General features: G+C 33.3%; 1 protein-coding gene across 3 annotated transcripts in view; it reads right to left on the minus strand.

Annotated features, from left to right (window-relative positions):
- Positions 1-23,580, minus strand: part of PKN2 (protein kinase N2) — a 110,876-nt gene that overhangs the window by 86,353 nt on the left and 943 nt on the right. The gene's annotated exons all lie outside the window — the stretch shown is intronic.

Consider the following 23,580-nt stretch of genomic DNA (forward strand, 5'->3'; position numbering starts at 1 on the left):
TTTTTTTTTTATTACATTCAAGGTTGTTCATTAAAAACCTTACTCTCCTAGAACTAGGATATCTTGGCTCTAGTCTCAGTTCCCTCACTTAGTGATGGCAGACAAATCATTTAACTTCTCTGGGTGTCATTTTTCTTAGCTGTGAACTAGATTAGGCAAAATTGATATATGCCCATCTTATTTAATATTTTATGGATCTATAGATAGTAGCCTCAGCTTTTTATCACATTATGTTGTTCCAAGAACTCTGTAGTAAATCAAATCGCATTCTGTGATGGAGGAAAATGTTCATTACAAAATTCAACAATAAATCCCTCTAACTGTTTAAAATATTAAAATATAAAATATACAGTGAAAAGAGCATAGGGTTAGATTTAGACAGATATATATAGTTTCAAATTCCAGTTGGGCTAATTTGCTATGTATATAAACAAGTGATTTTATTTCTCTATACCTATACAATATACAATAGCCAAGATGTAGAAGCAACTCAAGTGACCATCAATAGATGAATGGATAAAGGAGGTGTAATGAAAATACACACACACACGCTGAAATATTACTCAGCCATAAAAAAGAATGAAATCTTGCTATCTGTGACAACATGGGTGAACCCAAAGGGTTATTACACTGAGTGAAATAAATCAGAGAAACACAAATACCATATGATTTTACTTATATGTAGAATCCAAAAAATAAAACAAACATAACAAAACAGAAACAGAATTATAGATACAAAGAACAAACAGGTGGTTGTAAGAGGGGAGTGGGTGAGGGGGAGGAAAGTAATAGGTGAGGGAGATTAAGTTCAAACTTCCAGTTGCAAAATAAATGAGTCATGGGTATGAAATGTATTCTTTGGGGAACACAGTCAATAACTATGCAGTATGCTGGTATGGTGACATATGAAACTAGACTTACTGTGGTGATCATTTTGAACTGTACAAAAATATGAAATCACTATATTGTGTAACAGAAACTACCATAGTGTTGCAGGTCAATTATACTTCAAAAACAAGCAAACAAACTCACAGAAAAAGAGATCAGATTTGTTGTTACCAGAGGAGACAGGTGGAGGGTGATGGCAGTCAAAAGGTACAAACTTCCACAGTTAGGAGACAAATAAGTACTAAGAATGTAATGTACAACATGACAAATATAATTAACACTGCTGTACGTAATATACGAAAACTGTTTGGAGAGTAAATCATCACAAGCAAAAAGATTTTTTTCCTGTTACTTTAATTTTGTACCTATATGAGATGATGGGTGTTCACTAAACCTATTGTGATAATCATTTTATGATGTAAGTCAAATCATTATGCTGTACACCTTAAACTTATACAGTGCTGTATGTCAATTATATCTCAATAAAACCAGAATAAAAAAATTAAAATATAAAATATACAGTGAAAAGAGCACTGGCTTAGATTTAGATAAACCCTGCTTCATATTCCAGATGGGCTAACTTGCTATATAACATGAACAAGTACTTTACTTCTCTATGCCTATATACCTTTATAGGTAAATAAAGAAGATAAATCAATACCTTCTAGAGCTGTTGTGAGGATTAGTAAAATAAAAACGGTAAGATATCCAGCACATGCCAACATGTCACCCAATAGGTGTTCAACAAATGGTAATTAAAATAACTTAATGAGAAAATAGTATTTTAAATTATAAAACAATTTGCACACTTTAGACTTTATTGTACTATATAAAATAATTACCATATTATTAGCATAAATTGAAATAACTACCACTTTAAAAAGTATCTCATAAATTTTAAAAGGCAAGAATTTTATTGCTCATGATGAATGAGGAAGATTAGACAAGAACATTTACTAAAGTGCCCATTAAGTATCAGCACATAAAGTAATAAATGCTTTATTTCAGGTAGTCTACATAAATAAACCAAGGAGACAGAAGGGGGATAAGGCGTGCTGGAAGGTGGGTGGGAAGTCCTTTTATGTAAGATAACCAAGGGAATGCTCTCTCACATAAGGCAACATTTTAACAGGGATTTTAGCATATGTATATATATATATTAACACCTTGATTGTGGTATGATTCCTGTAAATAATAAATATTTCAGATGTACAATTTGATGAATTTAGATAGATGTACAGCAATGAAGCCACCACCACAATCTAGATAGCTAACATTTCCATCAGTCTGCAAGAGGTGCAAATTTTGAATTCCCAGTTTATCCCTCCCCCTTCTGCTTTAACCCCGCGTAACCATAAGTTTGTTCTCTATGACTGTTTCTGTTTTGTAGATAAGTTCATTATGTGATTTTTTTTTAAGATTCCACATATAAGTGATTTCATATAGTATTTTTCTTTCTCTTTCTGACTTATTTCACTTAGAATGACAATCTCCAGATCCATCTATGTTGCTGCAAATGGCATTTATTCTTTTTTATGGCCAAGTAGTGTTCCATTGTATGCGTGTGTATGTCTGTGTGCGTGCGTACACGCACACATACCCCCTCCCCAATCTTCCCAGTCATCTGTCCATGGACATCTGGATTGTTTCCATGTCTTTGCTATTATAAATAATGCTACTGTAAACACTGGGGTGCATGTGTCTTTTTGAATTATATTTTCCTCTGGATATATGCCCAAGAGTGGGATTGCTGGATCATATGGTAAGTCTGTTTTTAGCTTTTTGAGGAATGTCCATACTGCCCTCAATAGTGGCTGTACCAATTTACAGTGGAGGGTCCCTTTTTCTCCACACCCTCTCCAGCATTTATCATTTGTAGGCTTTTTAATGATGGCCATTCTGACTGGTGTGAGGTGATATCGTAGTTTTCATTTGCATTTCTCTAACAATTAGTGAGCATCTTTTCATGTGCTTGTTGACCATCTGGAAGTCTTCTCTGGAGAGATGTCTATTTAGGTCTTTTGCCCATTTATTTATTGGGCTGTAGGTTTTGTTTTTGGTTTTTTTTCTTTTTTTTTTTTGATATTAAGGTGTATGAGCTATTTGTATATTTTGGAAATTAGTCCCTTGTCAGTTGCATCATTTGCAAATACTTTCTCCCATTCTGTAGGTTATCTTTTCATTTTGTCAATGGTATCCTTACCTCTGTAAAAGCTTTTAAGTTTAACTAGTTCCCATTTGTTTACTTTTGCTTTTATTTCCATTACTCTAGAAGCTCAGCTGAAAAAAATATTGCTGAAATTAATGTCAAAGAGTGTTCTACCTGTTTTCCTCTAGGAGTTTTATAGTATCTGGTCTTACATTTAGGTCTTTAATCCATTTTGAGTTTATTTTTGTATATGATATTAGAGAATGTTCTAATTTCAATCTTCTACAGGTAGCTCTCCAGTTTCCCCAGCACTGCTTGTTGAAGAGATGGTCTTTTCTCCCATTGCATACTCTTGCCTTTGCCATAGATTAACTGACCATAAGTGCATGGGTTTATTTCTGGACTTTCTATCCTGTTTCATTGATCTATGTGTCCATTTTTGTGTCCATACCATACTATTTTGATTACTGTAGCTTTGTAGTATAGTCTGAAGTCAGGTAGCATGATTCCCCGAGTTCTGTTCTCCTTTTTCAAAGTTTTGGGTATTTGAGTTCTTCTGTATACAAATTTAACATTTTTTATTCCAGCTCTGTGAAATATATCATTGGTAATTGGATAGGGATTGCACTGAATCTGTACATTGCCTTGGGTAGTATGGCCATTTTAACAATATTGACTCTTCCAATTGAAGAACACAGTACACCTTTCCATCTGTTTATGTTGTTTTCAGTTGCTTACATCAGTATCTCAAGGTTTTAATAATACATGTCCTTTGCCTCCTTGGGTAAGTTTATTCCTTGGTATTTCATTCTTTTTGATGCAATGGTAAGTGGGTTTGTTCCCTTAATTTTCTTTTCTGCTATTTTGTTGTTAGTGTATAGAAATGCAACTGATTTTTGTATATTCATTTTATATCCTGAAACTTTACCAAATCCACTGATGAGCTCTAGTAGTTTTCTGGTTGCTTCTTTAGGGTTTTCTATGTCTAGTACCATGTCATCTGTGAACAGTCACAGTTTTATTTCTTCTTTTCCAATTTGGATTCCCTTTCTTTCTTTTTCTTCTCTGATTGCTATGGCTAGGACTTCCAAAACTATCTTGAATAAAGCAGCAAAAGTGGGCATCCTTGTCTTGTTCCTGATCTTAGAGGAAATGCTTTCAGATTTTCACTATTAAGTATGATGTTGGCTATGGGTTTATCATATATGGCCTTTATTGAGGTATGTTCTCTTTATGCCCACTTTCTGGAGATTTAATTTTTTATCATAAATGGATGTTGAACTTTATCCAAAGCTTTTTCTACATCTATTGAGATGACCATATGGTTTTTATTCTTCAGTTTGTTAATGTGGTGTATACACTGATTTGTGGATACTGAAAAATCCTTGCAACCCTGAGATAAACCCCATTGATCATGCTGTATGATCCTTTTAATGCACTGTTAGAATTGATTTCTTAGTGTTTTGTTGAGGATTTTTCCATCTATATTCATAAGCGACACTGGCCTGTAATTTTCTTTTTTTGTGATTTTCTTTGTTTGGCTTTGGTATCAGGGTGATGGTGGCCTCATAGAACGAATTTGGAAGTGTTCCTTTCTCTGCAATTTTCTGGAACAGTTTCAGAAGGATGTGTTAACTCTTCTCTAAATGTTTGGTAGAATTTGCCTGTGAAGCCATCTGGTCCTGGGAGTTTTTAAATTACTGATTCAATTTCAGTACTGGTAATTGGTCTATTCATATTGTCTCCTTCTTTCTGGTTCAGTCTTGGCAAATTGTACCTTTCTAAGATATTGTCCATTTCCTCTAGGTTGTCCTTTTTGTTGGCATATAGTTGCTCATAGTAGCCTCTTATGAGCCCTTGTATTTCTGTGGTGTTGGTAGTAACTGTTCCTTTTTCATTTCTGATTTTGTTAATTTGGGCCCTCTCCCTTTTTTTCTTGATGAGTCTGACTAAGGGCTTATCAATTGTTTATCTTTTCAAAGAACCAGCTTTTAGATTCATTGATTCTATTTTTTTTTTAGCCTCTTTTACTTCATTTATTTCTGCTGTAGTTTTTATGATTTATTTTCCTCTACTAACTTTGGGTTGTTTGTTCTTCTTTCTCTAATTGCTTTAAGGGTAAGGTTAGGTTGTTCACTTGCGATTTTTGTTTCCTGAGGTAGGCTTATATCGCTATAAACTTCCCTCTTAGACCTGCTTTTGCTCTGTCCCAGAGGTTTTCGATCATTGTGTTTTCATTTTCATTTGTCTCAAAATATTTTTTGATTTCCTCTTTTATTTCTTCAGTGATTCATTGGTTGTTTAGTAGCTTATTGTTTAGCCTCCACATGTTTGCAGTTTTTGCAGTTTTTTTTTTTCTTGTAGTTGATTTCTAACCTCATAGAATTGTGGTCAGAAAAGATGATTGGTATGATTTCAATTTTCTTAAATTTACAGAGGCTTGCTTTGTAGGCCAACATGTGATCTATCCTGGAGAATGTTCTGTGTGCACTTGAGAAGAATGTGAATTCTGCTGTTTTCAGATGGAATGCTCTGTAAATATCAATTAAGTCCAATTGGTCTAATGTGTCATTTAAGACCTGTGTTTTCTTACTGATTTTTCTGTCTGGGTTATCTGTCCATTGATTTAAGTGGGGTGTTAAGGTCCCCCACTATTACTGTGTTACTGTCAATTTCTCCTTTTATGTCTGTAAACAGTTGCCTTATATATTGAGGTGCTCCTATGTTGGGTGCATATATATTTACAGTTGTTGCATCTTCTTCTTGGATTGATCCCTTGAGCATTATGTAGTATCCTTCTTTGTCTCTTGAATAGGCTTTATTTTAAAGTCTATTTTGTCTGATATTTGTGACTTCAGGTTTTTTTCTTAATTTCTATTTGTGTGGAATGCCTTTTTCCATTTCCTCACTTTCAGTCTGTATGTGTCTCCAGATCTGAAGTGAGTCTCTTGTAGGCAGCAAATATATAGGTCTTGTTTTTGTATCCATTCAGCCAGTCTGTATCTTTTAGTTGGAGCACTTAGTCTATTTACATTTAAGGTAATTATTGATATGTATGTTCTTACTGCTACTTTAATTATTTTGGATTCATTTTAGTAGGTCTTTCTCTTCCTTTTCTTCTTTTGTTGTCTTCTCTTCTGATTTGGCAACTGTTCAGTGTTATGTTTGGATTCCTTTTTCTTTTTTGTTTGTTTACCTAGTATAAATTTTTGGTTTGTGGTTACCGTAAGGTTTTGGTATAACATTCTGTGTGTGTGTGTGTGTGTGTGTGTGTGTGTGTGTGTGTTTGCTTTAAGTTGCTGATCTCTTATTTTCAAATGCATTTGAAGTACCCTGCATTTGTACTCTCCTCCTCCATGATTACTGTTTTTGATATCACATTTGTACATTTGTTTTGTGTGTCTCTTAACTGCTTATTGTGGAGACTGGTGATTTTACTATGTATGTCATTTACCCTTCTTACTAGTTTGTGCAGGAATGATTTCCTACTTTTACTGTATGTTTGCCTTTACCAGTGAGTTTTTCCATTTTGTAACTTTCTTGTTTCTAGTTGAGGCCTTTTCTTTTCCAACAGAGGCTCCAATCAACAGACACGGAGTGGCAGATTGGAGAATAAAACCAGAGCCTACAATATGCTGCCTACAAGAGACCCACTTTAAGGTGAAGGACACACACAGATTGAAAGTGAGGGGATGGAAAAAGATATTTCATGCAAATGGAAATGACAAGAGAGCAGGGGTAGCAATACTCATATCAGACAAAAAAGACTTTAAAACAAAGACTGTAAAAAAAAACAAAGGACATATTATGATAAAAGGAGCAATACAAGAGGAAGATATTATACTCATTAACATATATGTACCCAACACAGTTGCACCTAAACATAAAAGTGAATAAAGATGACTGAATAAATAAGTTGTATGCATATGCAAAATGGAATACTACTCAGCCAAAAAAATAAGAATAAAAAGATGCCATTTACAGCAACATGGATGGACCTGCAGACTGTCATACTAAGTGAAGTAAGCCAGAAAGAGAAAGGAAAGTACCATATGATATCACTTATATGTGGAAACTAAAAAAAATGACACAAATGAACTTATTTATAAAATAGAAATACTGACAGACATAGAAAACAAACTTATGGTTACCGGGCAGAAAAGATGGGGAGGTGGAGAGATAAACTGGGGAGTTCAGGATTTGCAGATACTAACTACTATACATAAAATAAACAGCAAGGTCCTACTATATAGCACAGGGAACTATATTCAATATACTGCAATAGCCTACAATGAAAAGAATATGAAAAGGAATATATACGGATAACTGAATCACTATGTTGTACACCAGAAACTAACACAACATTTTAAATTGAATATACTTCAATTAAAAAATTAAATTTATACAAAACCCAAAAAACAAAAACCTACACAAAATATTAGTGTGCAAACAGTGCACTGTGAAATTCTGTTTTCGTAACTCCTGAACTCAAGAAAGTTTGTTATTTGTTTCTGTCATTTGTATAGTAGAAAATCTACAGTGAGAGAACAATTTCCTTTCATTTAAATCTATCTTACTCTCTTGGTTACTGAAGGTTTTTTTTTTTTTGTAATATCTACATATACTAGAAATAATTAAAATTTATCTTTATTAAAATTTAATAAATTTAATAAAATCTTAAAATTTAATAAATTTAATAAAATCTTAAAATTATCTACTTTTCTCAGTTCCAGCCACTTCTCATTATCACATCAGCTCATTAATTCTATTTGCAATAAGTCAAGTTAGTAACAGAAAAACAAAAGTTTTTATCTTACAAGGAGCTGGAATGTAAACTGGTATCCTTTCTCAGCCCAACTCCAATAATTAAGCCTAAAAAGATATCTAATTCCAGACTTGTTTACTGTCAATATCACTCCTTTCTTTTTTCACAAGGTCAGAACAAACAACAGCCTAACTTTTTGTTCCTTAATATCAGTTCTAACTAAAGATTGTTTTTAAATTACTGCAATAGTAGTTAATAGTTCTGATATAGAAAAAGTCCATTTGATAGATTTTTTTTAAAAATGAGATTAGATCAATTTCCTATTTACTTTTGAAAAGAAATACATGAACCATTATTTTAAGAAATTAGGAATTTTATTTTTGGCTTCCAGTCTTTCAAATAATATATTCATGGAATTAATAAAAAGGTTTTTTTTTAATTACTTAAAAAATGCTAGATTTAAGTGAGTTCTCAAGCTCCAGCAATTATTCATCAGGTTAAAATTATTTGTAAACATAGCCAACAGGTTCAAAAACTGTTTCAAAAGTTTAAAAATATCTTCATATCTTTTTTAAAAAGTAACTTAAAAAGATAGGTCAACAATTTGGTATTAATAAAAACATACAACACAGAGTAAAAAAGGGAATGCGACAAACACACATACCACACGGTCCCTCCAGTTCTCTAGAGACACCATTTGAGGCCATCAGAAAAAACTTCATCTAATTTTTCAATGATAATATAAATACTTAGGAATACAGTTAAGAATTTCTAGTTAACAATACTGTATATTTGAAAGCAGCTAAGAATAGATCTTATGAACAAGCTCTCAACATAAGTAAAGAAAAATTTGTAACTATGTGTAGGGGTGATGCTAACTAAACTTATTGTGGTAATCATTTAGCAATATATATAGATATTAAATCATTATGTCATATACCTAAAATTATTATAATGTTATATGTCAATTATATCTGAATAAAAAAATAAAATTTAAATTTTAAAAATATAATTTCTAGGTTAGGTTGTGTTAAGATCTCAACATGAAAAAACTAGACAAATTACTACAAATCATCATCTGCTGTCTTCTACACCTGAGATCAATTAAACTCCAACTCCTAAACACAACACATGTGCTCCTAAGAGGATGATGAGTACAAAATACGACTTCAACCTCAATCTATTTTCTGTAAATCTCTGATGTATACAAATACATGACACTTCATATATTTTTAATATATTAAACTTCTAAGACATTATTTACCTCACTTCAAAGCCAATTTGTTTAAAATTTGTTCAGTACAAAGTGCTTTAACCCTTTGCAGCCCGAGTGTGAACAAAAAACCTCTAGGATGAATCTTGAATACGTAATACTAAGTGAAATAAACCAGTCACAGAAAGATACATACTACACAATTCCATTTACATGTCAAATTCATAGAGACAGAAAATACAATCGTTTTTGCCAGGACCTGGGCAGAGGGGATAATGAAAAGCTAGTGTTTAATGGGTACACAGTTTCAGTTTTCCAGGATGAAGAGTTCTGGAGATGGATGGTGGTGACAGTCATACAACATGGTGAATATACCTAATGCCACTAAACTGTACACTTAGAATAGTTAAAATGGCAAATGTTATGTGCATTTTACCACAATTAAAAAACTTTTTTAAAGCATCATAATTTGACCAAATAAGCAACTCTGATAACACAGCCAACTGGAAATTGAAAGTCACCAATAAAGGAAATAAACTGTTTCTTAGAGATGAAGGCATCAGATTTGCTGAGAAAAAAACTACAACAACCCCATAATAAATCAAGCTGTACTACATTACCCCACCACAGCCAAGAGCTGAACATTTTAATTCCACAGGACCTAGCTGGAAAGAGAATATCCTCTCTTTTAAGAAGGCACAAGACTTGACAGAGTAAAGTCAAAGCTGAACTACAGCGTACTCAGCGTTTTGTTGTTTGGCCTGACTTTGTTTTAGGCACCAGCAACAGAACTGGTCTTGAGCAACTCACATACTGAGAAACATGAAAAACAGAACCCAGAAATACATTCAGTTCATTGTACAGTTATTTTTAACTTCCTTAGAAGATAAGATGAGCTCTATTTTACTGTAAGGGCATAGTAAAAGTAGAGCTCGCAGATTGTAAGGAGGATAGCAAAGAAAAACTAGAGCAGGGGTGAGAATACTGCCACTAATAAGGAACAGCTTAGGCACAAGGAAGGAGGGTAAAATGAATACAAATAGCAACAACAAGCAGCTTATCCCTTTCCTCTTAAGTCTATCTGAATGTATTTAGGCCCAAATGCCAGCATCACTGAAAGTGTTAACATATTACAACAAAGTATTTTAGGAAAGTTATTAAATGCTCAAGTGGAAAAGGGCTGATAAAATGAATTTTTCCCTTCGGCTTTTAAAAAGCTTTTTTACTTAAAGTAGATTATTACTACAAGATCTTTGCCCCCACAAACAGTCAAAAATTAGAAATAAGTGCAGACTATAACACGAGAAAAATATTTGTTTAAAATATATAAAACATGAGTATTTTTTAAAGTGCACATTTTTAAAATAGCTCATGCACATAAAATACCCACTTTGCAAGTCTATATTATGTGGGTAGCATGATTGGCCTGTTTTAACATATAATTTATAAATATAGAAAATATCATTCAGTTTCATTAGTAATAGCTTCTCTAAATGATTTTTAAGTTTTATATAAATGTTAAACCATGATAAGCTTTCCAGAAGTTACACACTACTACTCTTGGAATCACTATACCTCTACAGTATTTTTATGTTACAAAAATTTGACAAAGAACTTTGATACTGCCATGAATACTAACAACTAGGTGGCAAACTATATATTACCTTTATAGTTTTTCTCAGTTTTCTTGGGGAGAAAAGAAAGGCATTCACTTTTAAAATATCTTGGCAAATGTTAAGACATGGAAGCAGCCTAAATGTCCATCAACAGGTGACTGGATAAAGAAGTGGTATATTTATACAATGGAATACTATTCAGCCATATAAACTGACAACATAATGCCATTTGCAGCAACATGGATGCTCCTGGAGAATGTCATTTTAAGTGAAGTAAGCCAGAAAGAGAAAAAAATACCATATGAGATCGCTCATATGTGGAATGTTAAAAAAAAAAAACATAAATACAAAACAGAAACAGACTCATAGACATAGAATACAAACTTGTGGTTGCCAGGGGAGCAGGGGGTGGGAAGGGACTGGGATTTCAAAATATAGAATAGATAAACAAGATTGTACTGTGTAGCACAGGGAAATATATACAGGATCTTGTGGTGGCTCACAGCGAAAGAGAATGTGACAATGAATGTATTTTCATGTATAACAGAAAAATTGTTATAGAATTTGGAATTTGACACAACATTGTAAAATGACTATAACTCAATTTAAAAAAGTAAATTTGTATAAAAGATTTAAGAATTTGGACTTCTAAAATCCAACTAAGAATGTTGTAAGTATATCAAGAGTATATCCAAATAAAATGCAATTGATTTAAAAAAAAAAAGAAATGCATTTCTTTGACTCTGCCTGGCCCGCTCTTTCTACTCAGTGCAGTGTTCTTAGGAGATGCGTGTTGATTATGAGGAAAAAAAAAAAACTTGGCAAATGTTAACCATTTTTAGGTGTACTAAAGGAAAAATTACAACTCTAAAAGTTAATAAAACTAGAATTGTATAGAGTACTAAAACGAGGGACAAGTCAGAAGGTAACGGCTGACGTTAAAGCAGGCACTGGCTGAGTAAACACGAGCACCTGCAAACTGGGTATCATAATCCTTCCCCAGGCCTAACTCAAAGGGTCATTTCAAGAATCAAGTGACATACTACATGCACGAGTGCACTACTACTCAAAAATGCTTCACAAACATAGAGTGACATTACTATTAGCAGTACTACTCATATTTTCAACATCTTTCTCTTTATTTTGTATACTTTTAGAATCAACACCAGTTCCATCTCTATAATTACCATTACACTACAGTAAAATACTTACCCTCCGTCTCGTCAACTTCAAAGAAAAGGAAAGGAAAGGTCTACTTTTTCTTTTTTTTTTAAGGAGACTTAGTAAAGTTTTCTGGGGGATTTGATAAAGAAAGAATTCTGCTTTAGATGCGATATTTAAGGATTCCAAATGGTTACAGGACAATCCTCAAAAGGACAAACCAAAACTAATGTAGAATTTTGTAAAGTGTTTTAGGAGGTTTTAACACAATGATAACACACTAGAACAAAAAATTATAGTAAAAATGAACATTCTATTGATGCTGCAGTGTAGAGATACGGTTTCCATCTCAACAAAATGAAAAGTCAATCACGCTAACCAGTAAGTAAAAACAATTGGACATTTCCTGTAATTCACACATCAAAGCTCAAGCACATTAAATCAGACTTGATATTATTTATTAATATTCAGAAATATACTACCACAAAATTGCTTCTCCAGTGCTGAAATGTGCAGGGCCGTTTTGGACTCTGCAGATATATAATCTTAGTTCAAATTTATAAAAAGTCCAAAATCCTCTGGGAAAGGACAAAATAAAGATCTAAACTTATGTAAACTACTTCATGAAATCACCAAATTGTTCTATTGTTCAATATTTACAATACATATTTTTTGCATGACAAGTAAGATTCTTATATGAAAGCTCAATCCTAGTTCATTATTTATCAAACTGTAATTTCTTTTATTATTCTTACATAACTTCAGTATGCTGATATTTTAAATTAAGGCAATCATGGATATATGCACATCCTCATTATACCCTCTATGAACCAACAGAGGGAAGAAAAGAGGGGAAAACAACCTATAAGTATGATCAGTTCTCTAGGTCTCTTATGCCGAACTTCAGCCAGCCTATCAAACATACAACTTAAGTATTTAAAGAAAATTGAAAGAAAAATGAAGTAATCCTAAAATGTAAACCTGCAGAGGGAAGGATTACTAAGTGTTTACTATATCCCAGGAACTTTATGTACATCATTAAAAAAAATACTTATATCAGGGAAATGCAAATTAAAACCACAGTGAGGTAACACTTCACACCTGTCAGAATGGCTATCATCAAAAGAATACAAATAACAAATGTTGGCGAGGATGTGAAGAAAAGGGAACCCTCGTATACTGTTGGTGGGAATGTAAACTGGTGTAGCTACTGTGGAAAACAGCTGGGAGGTTTCCCCCCAAAAAACTAAAAATAGAACTACCACATGACCCAGCAATTCCATTCCTGGGTATGTACCCCCAAAAAACAAAACACTAATTTGAAAAAATACACACACCCCAATGTTCATAGCAGCACCGTTTACAGTTGCCAAGATAAGGAAGCAATTGAAGTGTTCATCAAAACAAACGGATAAAGAAGGTGTAGTGTATATATACACAACTGAATACTACTCAGCCATAAAAAAGAATGAGATTTTGCCATGTGCAGCAACACGGATGGACTTGGAGAGTATTATGCTAAATGAAATAAGTCAGACAGAAAGACAAATACTATACCACTCACATGTGGAATCTAAAAAATACAACAAACTAGTCAATATAACAAAAAGGAAGCAGATGTACAGATACAGAGAACAAACTGGTGGTTACCAGTGGGGAGAGGGAAGCAGGGAGGGGCGATATAGGGGGCAGGATTAAGAGGTACAAACTATTATGTATAATATAAATGACAATATATTGTACAACACAGGGAATATAGCCGATATTTTATAACTATAAATGGAGTACAACCTTTAAAAATTGTGGATGACTATATTGTACAACTGTAATTTATATAATAATGTACATCAACTATATTCCAATTAAAAAAAAAAAAAAACTCCTACCAGGAAAAGGGTCTCACCAGAACCCATCCACCCTGGCACCCTGATCTCTGACCTCCAGCCTCCAGAGATGTGAGAAATAAATGTCTATTATTCGTGGAAAAGAAAAACAAACAAAAACCTTACAATAGCCCTGAGCCAGAAATTATCACCATTTTTATAAGAAAACTTGCCTCATGTAGCTAAATAACTCACACAAAGTCAGACAGCTAATCTGTGCTAAATATGGGATTTAAACCTTTGTCTCTATGATTTCAAAACTAGTTATCTACTAGACCAGTGATTTCAACAACACCTTAAAATTACTGATCAGTAAATTTCCAAAAATAAATTTGGTAGATATAAGATTACTGATTTATTATTTTGCCAGTTAGAAAATTATTATCAATTATCCTCATCATTTCTTAAAAGGGAGTATATTTTTGACATCAAAAAAGGAAAGAAGAGAAGCAGAAATGGCAAAATCTCAGAATGGAGTACAGTCCACCTCTTTACTTACAAACGGGCAGCTTTATATCAACGTATACAGAATACGTACTCATACAACATTGTCGTAACATCCTGAACAGCACTGGCTCATGACCCAGTAGTTGTAACATCCTTAAGTATCTTCAAAAAATGCACACTTTTTAAACTCAATGAGGCTTCCTTTTCTTTAGGTACCTAACTGGTAATGCATCAAGAATTGACAGGGTCAAGTGTTTGTACTGTAACAGGCACTTACAACTGATGACGATTCAATACATAAAGGAATCCTCCCCTCAAGGCTTCCAAGAGAATGAGAAATTAGGTAACTTTTACTGATACAGCAAGAATGAAGTTTTGCTGTTTATAAGTATACCTGTTATCTAAGGATTTTATTAAATATGTAAGTTCCTTCTGTTTGATGAACACTTGAGGAATTTGGCTACATAATTCAAGAGGAGTAATTTGAGGGAACTGAACTGTCCTTCCTAAGGGAGAAAAGAATCTGGAGTTTTGATGGCAAATAAGAAAGGACTGAACAGCACTACTTCAGTAGAATTGTCTTAAGGATTCAATGAAATAACATCAATATAGTTATAACTTGTTTTAATAATATAAAAATTACTATTTTAATTATTACTAGTTGCTTCAATTATATCTAGACTTGGCACCTCCTGCCAGTAGAAAATTCTCAGTCTGAGATAGGAAACTAAATTATTATGACTGAAGGGAATAAACTTAAAAGCATGTACTTGTCAAGGGGCTCTATGTAAAGAAAAACGACATAATGCAGTTCTGCTCCCTCATAAGTACCAAAACAAAAGCAGAAAAAAAGTTTAAAGTAATAAACTTAAAACCCGGGATTTTCCCACATGAAACTTGTCTACTCAACGAGCATTAGTAAGTAGCTGCTATGCACAAGTCGCTCTGCTCAAGACTGAAGAGCAGAGATGAAGACAAAATACACGGTCCTTTCTCTCAAAGGTTTCAAGCATTCAACGTAGGAGAGAAAATGAGGCAGGATGCAAACCACCGCGGTGCAATACAATGCATGGCCTAAGTCACGAGACTGAAAATTTCCTACTGAAGTTTGGAGGAGACATTACACGTGACTAGGGAAAGTAAGGGGAAAACATTAAAAAGCAGATCTAAATAGGGTCCTAAAGAAGCATTCTAGTTGACAGACTGTAACAATAGAGACAGAACACAGGTGAGGAAACACCACTAATCGTGGTGAGCCTAAAGATTAGGCTGCTTGCATGAAAAGAGTTAAGAATTAAAAGGAATTTGGGGGCCACAACAGCTTTCAGTGCTGAGCTAAGGAATCAGGAGCAGCCTGGAGCCACTGAATGCCAGAGACAGCTTCTGAACCCAGCAGTTGTACACAGTCTGACAAAAACAGAGTGAGACCAAAGAGGTAGAGGTGGAATATCAAGACGCTGTAATCATCCAAGTGATGATAATGAGGGCTCAAACTTAGACAGCGGCCAAATAATGAATCAATTCTATTTACATAAATGGAAGCATCACCTGAAGAGGCTGAGACAGCAGTCAAATCAAAGTAACCAGCGGACTTCCAGCACAGGCAACCAGAGAAAGAATGATCACCTTTGGAAGCATAAAGGCAGATGTAGTAAACTGGTCATAGAATCAGTTACAGAAATCAGTCGTCTATTTATTAAACATTTTTTATTCAAGCACATATCAAGTATAAGCCATATGCCAGGTGCTAGACACATAAAAACGAGTAAGACCTACCTAGTTCCTATCCTGAAAGTGGGCAAGACACGTATAATTTAACAATTAACTGCCGTAGTGGATGATATGTTCAATAACAGGAGCTGCAAAGTGGAGAGCAGGCTAATTTGCCAATGGACCAAAATGCCATGTGACCAGTCACTAACTACTTATTTATCAAAAATGCACCTTAAGAAACATTTTCTTGATTATATGACATGAATATATCTATATATTCACGGAATACATTTTTCTTAGCAGAATTTTAAAGTGTCCAGTTGGTCAAAATCTTTTCAGGCAGACCATCAATATCAGTATTCCTAAAGATTCAAATAGCAAACGCAAAGACACAGAGGTATAAATTGTGTAGTTCCAAGAACTGCAAATAGTTTAATATATCAGAGAGTAAGATACACAGAAAAAACTGAAAAGACTGATACAGGCCAGATGATGGAAGTAAAATATATTTAATTCTATAATCAGTGAAAAGTTACTAAATGTGCTGAGGCACAGAAGTGCTTTCTCAGCCTATACGCTCTTCTCAGGGAACAGTCCCCACCCCTAACTCACAGGAGAACCCTTGTAGCCATATTGTGGTACTGAGCACGCCACCCCTCCACTGCCATAGTTGACTAGATCAGGGTACATGTTCTGTATGGAGTCAAATTTTCTCATCCAGAAATTTAGAATTGCGGCACAGAGTAAGACTGACAAATTTAACTAAAATTATTTTTTTCATCAAAAGATACCACAGCAATGACAAAACTTCATTACGATTCCAGGTTTGTAAATATCAGTAAATTCTACAAGAGAAGACTATTTTCTATTTTATATCCAATATTAAACCGATTAACTACAGCACTTATTAACAAGCTATGTATATAACTGAATAACCAATTTACATAATTCTAGACTTGGAATATACCTGCCCCTTCAAATGAAATAATAAAATGTGGATAGCTTGTGAATCCACAAGTCATAAACTGTGTAACTTTACCCTTTCTATTCCAAACCTAGAACAGATATTAAGGTCAGGCCTGTTGATCACAATGATATAAATGATTCTGAACATTTGCCAAAAAAGGTAAAACATTTAAAGCTGTCCCTCCCACCAATTCCCTAAAAGAAAATGAAAAGACAAGTTACAGAGAATACATTCAAAACATACACATAGGGTTAATACAAAGAATATTAAATAAAACCTTTATACATCAGTAAGAAAAACACAGAAAAATAGGCAAGATACGTGAACAGAAATTTTACTGAGGAGGAAACATAAAAGGCCACTAAGCATACAAGGAAATGTTCTACATTAGTGATGATCAGGAAAATGCAAATCAATACCACAATGAGACAGCATTTTACATTCTCTGGCTTATGAAAATTAGAAGACAATATCAAATGTAGAGAGGACGGATAACCGAAGGATATTTTAGCTCTTACGTGTTGCTGATATGCATATAAACTGGCACAGCCACACTGGAAGTTGGGCATGCACCCACTCTGTGAGGTTAACAGCTGTACCTTTAGGTGTACAGTCAACAGAAACTTACATATATACAACAGGAAAAGTGCACAGAATGGCGATAGCATCATCATTCACAATTACAAACACCAGGAAATAACTAAATGCCCAACAAGGAAGAGTAAGTGAATAAATACCCGAAATATCCAACAAAGGGAGAGTTGAAGATTTTACTCATTGAAATGTAATACAGCAATTAACATGAATGACTACAGCAACATATAATAATATGGTGAAATCCACAATAACAGGTGAAAAACCAAGTTTGGAGATATTATATTCAACACAATTAAATAAAGACTACTAAAATAAAAGATGTAACTTTAGAATTACATAGCCAACAAAACTATATACAAAGAAAGCAAGAGAATGAACACTGGACTCAAGATGATGATTACCTTGGATGACATGAAGGTGAAGGTAGGGGGGTGGAATGAAGAAAAACCATGTGTAAGTTAAGTTCCTAACTTTTCTGTGGAGGTGGGGAGTGAGTGGTGGTCTATGGGTGTCTATTACAATGATATACAGATAGATAGATACTGATTAATCCAAACCAGTGTACCTAAGGTTTAATAAAAGGAAAAAAAAATTCAAAAATTTAATGACATTTTTTCAATGAAAACTCTGAAACAGATAAAACAAGCACCTCCTTAGAGAAATCGCTAAGGCAACAACTATAGGAAAGGGAAAACAACATAATTGTTGTAAAATACATGTATTGAGTGGTGAGTATATTTTCTATAATCTAAAATAAATTTCAAATTCTGTAATAACAACTTTCTAGTAAATTGTGAGCCAGGGCAGTAAAGCTTGAACCAATTAGAAAAAGTAATCACTGCCAAATTCCTAAAATAGATAAATCCTAATAACAGTATATATTATGTAATTCTTATCAGTTCATCTCTATAATGTGACACCAACATTTACCTTCAAACCTAAGGTATTTATCATCAACAAATACACTCCTCCCAGGAGTTTGTGTTGTTCATTTTTAACAGACAATATTTATGTACATGTTACACATGTTTAATTTTTGTGAGACTATGAAAAGCTGAATGTGACAGAGCTAGTTTCAAATAAGATTTCATTAGATAAAAAAGAGAAATTAGACACGTATCAAAATAAATATTCTTATTTCTGCTTTTCTAACATGAGAAGTTACTTTTTTGACATTTTATTTTCTTTATTTTTTAATATATTTTTATTGGAGTATAGTCAGTTTGCAATATTGTGTTAATTTCTGGTGTGCAGCACAATACTTCAGTCATCTAGGAACATATATACATATTCATTTTCACATTCTTTTTAACCATAAGTTACTACAAAATACCAAATATAGTTCCCCGTGCTATACAGTATAAATTTGTTGTTCGAAGTTACTTTTTCATTAGTATGTTTTTCCCAGTCAAAATTTTAAATATCTTTTTAAAGCTTTTAACTAGTCTTTGACTTTTTTTGTTGCCAAGTTTGAACTCTGCTATATATTAAAAGTTTATCATATTAAATGTGATACGATTTTGTCTAGTTAGAGTAAAGCTGGTTTCTGAAATAGAGTAGACATCTGACACCTGTTCAACATAGTACACTGGACTAGAAAATGATGCAGAATTAACTACTCTATTCAAATATCACATATGCTCCTGGAAGTAACATTATTTTAAGTGATATTGATCTCTACAAACTACTACTCCACTCTTCACATTTGTTTAAAAATACACACATAGGAATTACCTGATAAAAAGCACGAAAATTTAGCCAAACTGGAAAATCAGAGAGGAGAACCCAAGAATCAGATGCAAAGCTCTGGAGCAAACAAGACAATGCCTGGAAGGTGCCCTTACCTTTTCCTATTTCAATATTGATCATGTGTGAACAGGAGTTGTAGGGAGACTAGAACTAATCTCTATTTTACTAATTAGAAATGATCAGAAAACATGATCCATTTCAGAGCCCATCATTTTATAATACCGGTTTCAGTACAAAGACTTTTACCTAGGTAGTCAGTAAGTACATGTCAAGTTATTTAAGGGTCTGTCTTATTCAGTAAAGTACACAGCATTCTATAAAAGTAGTGAGAAGCAAATCTAAGCTGAAAAACCACATTGTATCCATTTATGTTGAAAGAGTTGATGCTATGTATCATTGTCTAAGTCCATACTGTATTCTCAACTTACTCTTCTTAACTGCATCTCAAAGCACCGACTCAAAATCAAAATATGGTAAGATAAAAAAGTCAATAAAACTAGTTAGACCCACTTATCTAGAACCAGTGGCAAACATTTTTCAATCTATAGCTATTTCAACCTAAAGACCCTATAAACCTCATTTCTCTATAAAATTCTAATAAGTAAAACAGGATACAGAGGGAGGGAAAATATCAAATCAATACGTTGTATACCTTAAAACTATACAGTGTATGTCAAATATAGCTCAATGTTTTTTAAAAAGGGGGAAAAAGAGGAAGTGGACTCAAATGCCAGAGACTTACAGGTTGGAAAAGTTTGTCAGTTATCACTGACTGACCGATCTATGAGCACCTTTTGTTTTCTTTGTGCTTTTCTGCATTTTCCAGATTTTCTAGAATGAACCTGTATTATACTAATAATGTGAAAAAAACTTGTAAAATCTGTTTTACCCATTTGCCCATTTTCTCACACTACATTCCTCCAGCTCACCCTAGTCTCAATCCTTCCAACACAGAGACCTTCCACTTTCTAGTATTGCTGCAAAATTAGATGCTACCTCCCAATTTGCCACCAATTGGGTAAAATAACAGGGTACTGTATGTAGGTACAGCATAACTAATGCAGAAGTCCCTTTTGAACTTTTTAAGGAAATATTTTTGGGACAAGGGATTAGAAATGTAAATTAAAGAAAACTAAATAATTTCTTTGTCAATGTTTAAAATCAACTTCTCTAATAACAGTCAAGACACTTCTCACCCTGGGTGACAAATGGAGCCTTCTCACAGATGTACTGAATACCTTGTAAGTGCCAAACACACAGCTTGGTTACACATGAGCTTAAAATCTTAAAACTGCTGGAAGGTTTTGGGCAAACATTTGATAACTTTCAAAAGTAACAGTAATTGTTAAATGAAGAAAACCTGCAAAAAGCTTAACTGTACTGTTATTCTTTGTAGAATTTTATACCTTATCGCAATAATAAAGCACTGCTAAATTACTTACATTTTGGGCCAATTCTTAGAAAGTTCACACATTTACAACATTGGAATGCAAAACATTTATGGGTCCACACAACTGCAGTAGCTTACAAATGTCACAGAGGTCAAGACATGAGTCCAAATTCAAACTCTGACTTACAGTGAAACCATGAACAATTTACTTATTACTCCTGAACTTAGTTTCCTGATCTGTAAAATGGAAATAACAACACTCACTTTATTGGATTCTTGTAAAGATTATATAAGGTGTACAGTGTACTAAGTACAAAGTCTGACACAGAGCAAATAATCAGTAAATGTTACATGTACTCTCTTCTAGAAGTAAAGGCCATATCCTGTCATCTTTATGCCCTCCAATATACCTTTGGTAGATACCCAATAAGTGTTTCTTGAAATGAATCTCTGTAATGTAAGGCTAACTACCTCAACCTTCCACTTGAGCAAGTCACCTCTACTTATATTCTGCTGAGAATGGAATTTAAGATTCTCAACACTTTATTAGCCATTTTGATGAAGATTAATCTCCAGGATTAAACAAGGTAAGTTTATTAGTATCCTACTCAATATTTGGGTTTGCAGTATACAAAATTACTGTTGTAGCCGACATTTTCATTTTGAGATTCTTTAGTTTTCATTAATCCAGTTTCCTTGAAAATAAACTTTGATTTCTTTGCCCTCAAAAGTATCTCACTAAGCTTCCCACTACACTTCAAATAAAAAAAGGGAACAGGAGACAACTTAATTGTAAGAGATAAAAATTAGAAATCATCAATTAAATTGTTAATATTTTCAACAGCCTATTTTTATTTTTACTACAGCAAATATTCTTCCTTACACACTGAAGCCTCTAGCCATCAAAGTCTGTGTACACTTTATTAATGATTCCTTGTTAAATAAGCCTCCTAAATTACTAGCAGATTCCTTATTGAATAAGCCTCCTAAATTACTAGCGAGAGTTAGAAACATTATTCCATAGAAATAAAACAGTAATTAACAAGACTGTGGTTTCAGATTTTCTTTGCTTTGTCTTTCCACAACTGAAGGTTATTAATAAGCCAATTCCAGCTCAAGTACTAAAATATTTCAAATTCTCCAATATAGTGAAAAATAATTTTTAAGAGTTATACAAAGTTTCTAAATATCAATTACATTAAAAGCACATGGTAACATGTAACTTTCAGTGATACATGATATGGCAAAGTAACAGTTTTTAACTAAACAACTTAAAAACCTGCTACTCGAATTACTATTTAAATACTTAAAATCTGTATGGCAGAGAAGCATTAAGAATTTCACATAACAATTTTGCAATCTGAATAAATTCAAACAACTTAGAAAGCTTTAAAAAACTGGTTCTCCAAACAAGTTTGATAAATATTTGGTTACTATATTCTTGTTTCATGATGCAATGAAATAATAAAATGTTTGAACAGATGCATATACTTGGTGAAGCAAATTTTATCATGGTTTACCTTGAGTGCTGATATAAATAATATTCTCAATTATTTTAATAAATATGATCAAGTTCAAATGAAATAACTTTTATTAGAACTGAGAATCAAATATACCAAGAAAAATGCTCTTAACATACATGACAGGTAACATTTAATAAAAACTATTATTTTTCTGGAGGAGGTTACATTTTATTTTATTTTAGACTAGATGTTTCCCTAGTTTGATTCCATTTTTAAGATACTCATATTTTAAATTTCTATTTATTTGACTTTCCTCTTTGTTATTATAAAAAAAGATCTTATTAAAAATCCCTAAATGCTATACTTTAATACACAGGAAAATATTTTTTTACATCCAGTGCCAAAATAGTGTCTTTTATGCCAACTTCCTATAAAATACAAATAAGGATGCCAACACTTTATGATTCTGAAGCCACTCCTCTCAAAGAAAATGTTACTGTCATTTTCATGGCTTTTTCTCAGTGAGAATCAAAGTATGTTTTTCATATTTCAAGACTAGGCAGTGGAAAGCATTTCTGATATGCCTCAAACTTCATTATAAAGCTCGTGTTGAATAATAAAACAGTAAATTCCATTCACTTAGCAAATTGGTATGCTGTAAGGCCTCCTTATAAAAGGCTAAGAGTAATTAAAACACTATACGGCAACATGTTCTACAATATGAAATTCAGCTCTGCATTTTCAAAGGATTCTAAACTTGCAATAGTGCATTGATATACCTTGTTGAAATCTCTATTTTTGCGGAGGAAATATCAAGTTTTAACACAATGCCTTCAAGCTTACATCTAACTGCACAATAAACCAAGCTAACACAGGGATTCATCCCTCCAAATACATTTAAACAGCAAAAAAAAAAAAAAATTTAGGAGTTGAATTTTGACATCATCAAGAATTCTGTCTAGATTAAGAGTTATTTAAAAAATTAACTGCTAAATGCACAAAAAAGAAATGTAAGTATAGTATTTTTTTCTTCTATTTGCCATCGCAATCTTAGAGTAGCTAGAAGACGACTATATTTAAACGAGCCGAAATAGGTTGAAGTCAAAAAACAAGCATGAAACTTTAATCCAGATGTAAACATCTGAGACACTCCAAAGCCATGAAAAATAAACCCACCAAGGTAGCGCAAGTACCCTGTAACATCACAGAGACCTAAAAACAAAAATTGTGCCTACATCATCAAATACTTAGCTGGAAAACAGAAAGAATAATATTGCTACTCGACATGGACTTAACTAATTAAGAGATCTATTTTGTTCTCAGCTTCTGCAAGCCAGTGGTGCCCAACATTTTCCCTTAGTGGTCCGCCTTTTCACATGTAAACAACTACTGTAGCTCTTTTTCTGATATTCAAACAGTAGGGAAAACGAAGCCTGAAAACCATCAGCATCCGAGCTTTCGGATCTGAGCCGGGAGCAGCAGGGCAGGGGACCATGTATCTACCATTTGGTTAAAAAGAGGGGGAAAAAAGGTAGCCTTCAAAGTAGAATAAAAATCTAGACACCTGAAGCGGGCTGGT

This window comes from Camelus bactrianus, chromosome 13 (assembly GCF_048773025.1).
Source record: "Camelus bactrianus isolate YW-2024 breed Bactrian camel chromosome 13, ASM4877302v1, whole genome shotgun sequence".
Classification (NCBI taxonomy): Eukaryota; Metazoa; Chordata; class Mammalia; order Artiodactyla; family Camelidae; genus Camelus; species Camelus bactrianus.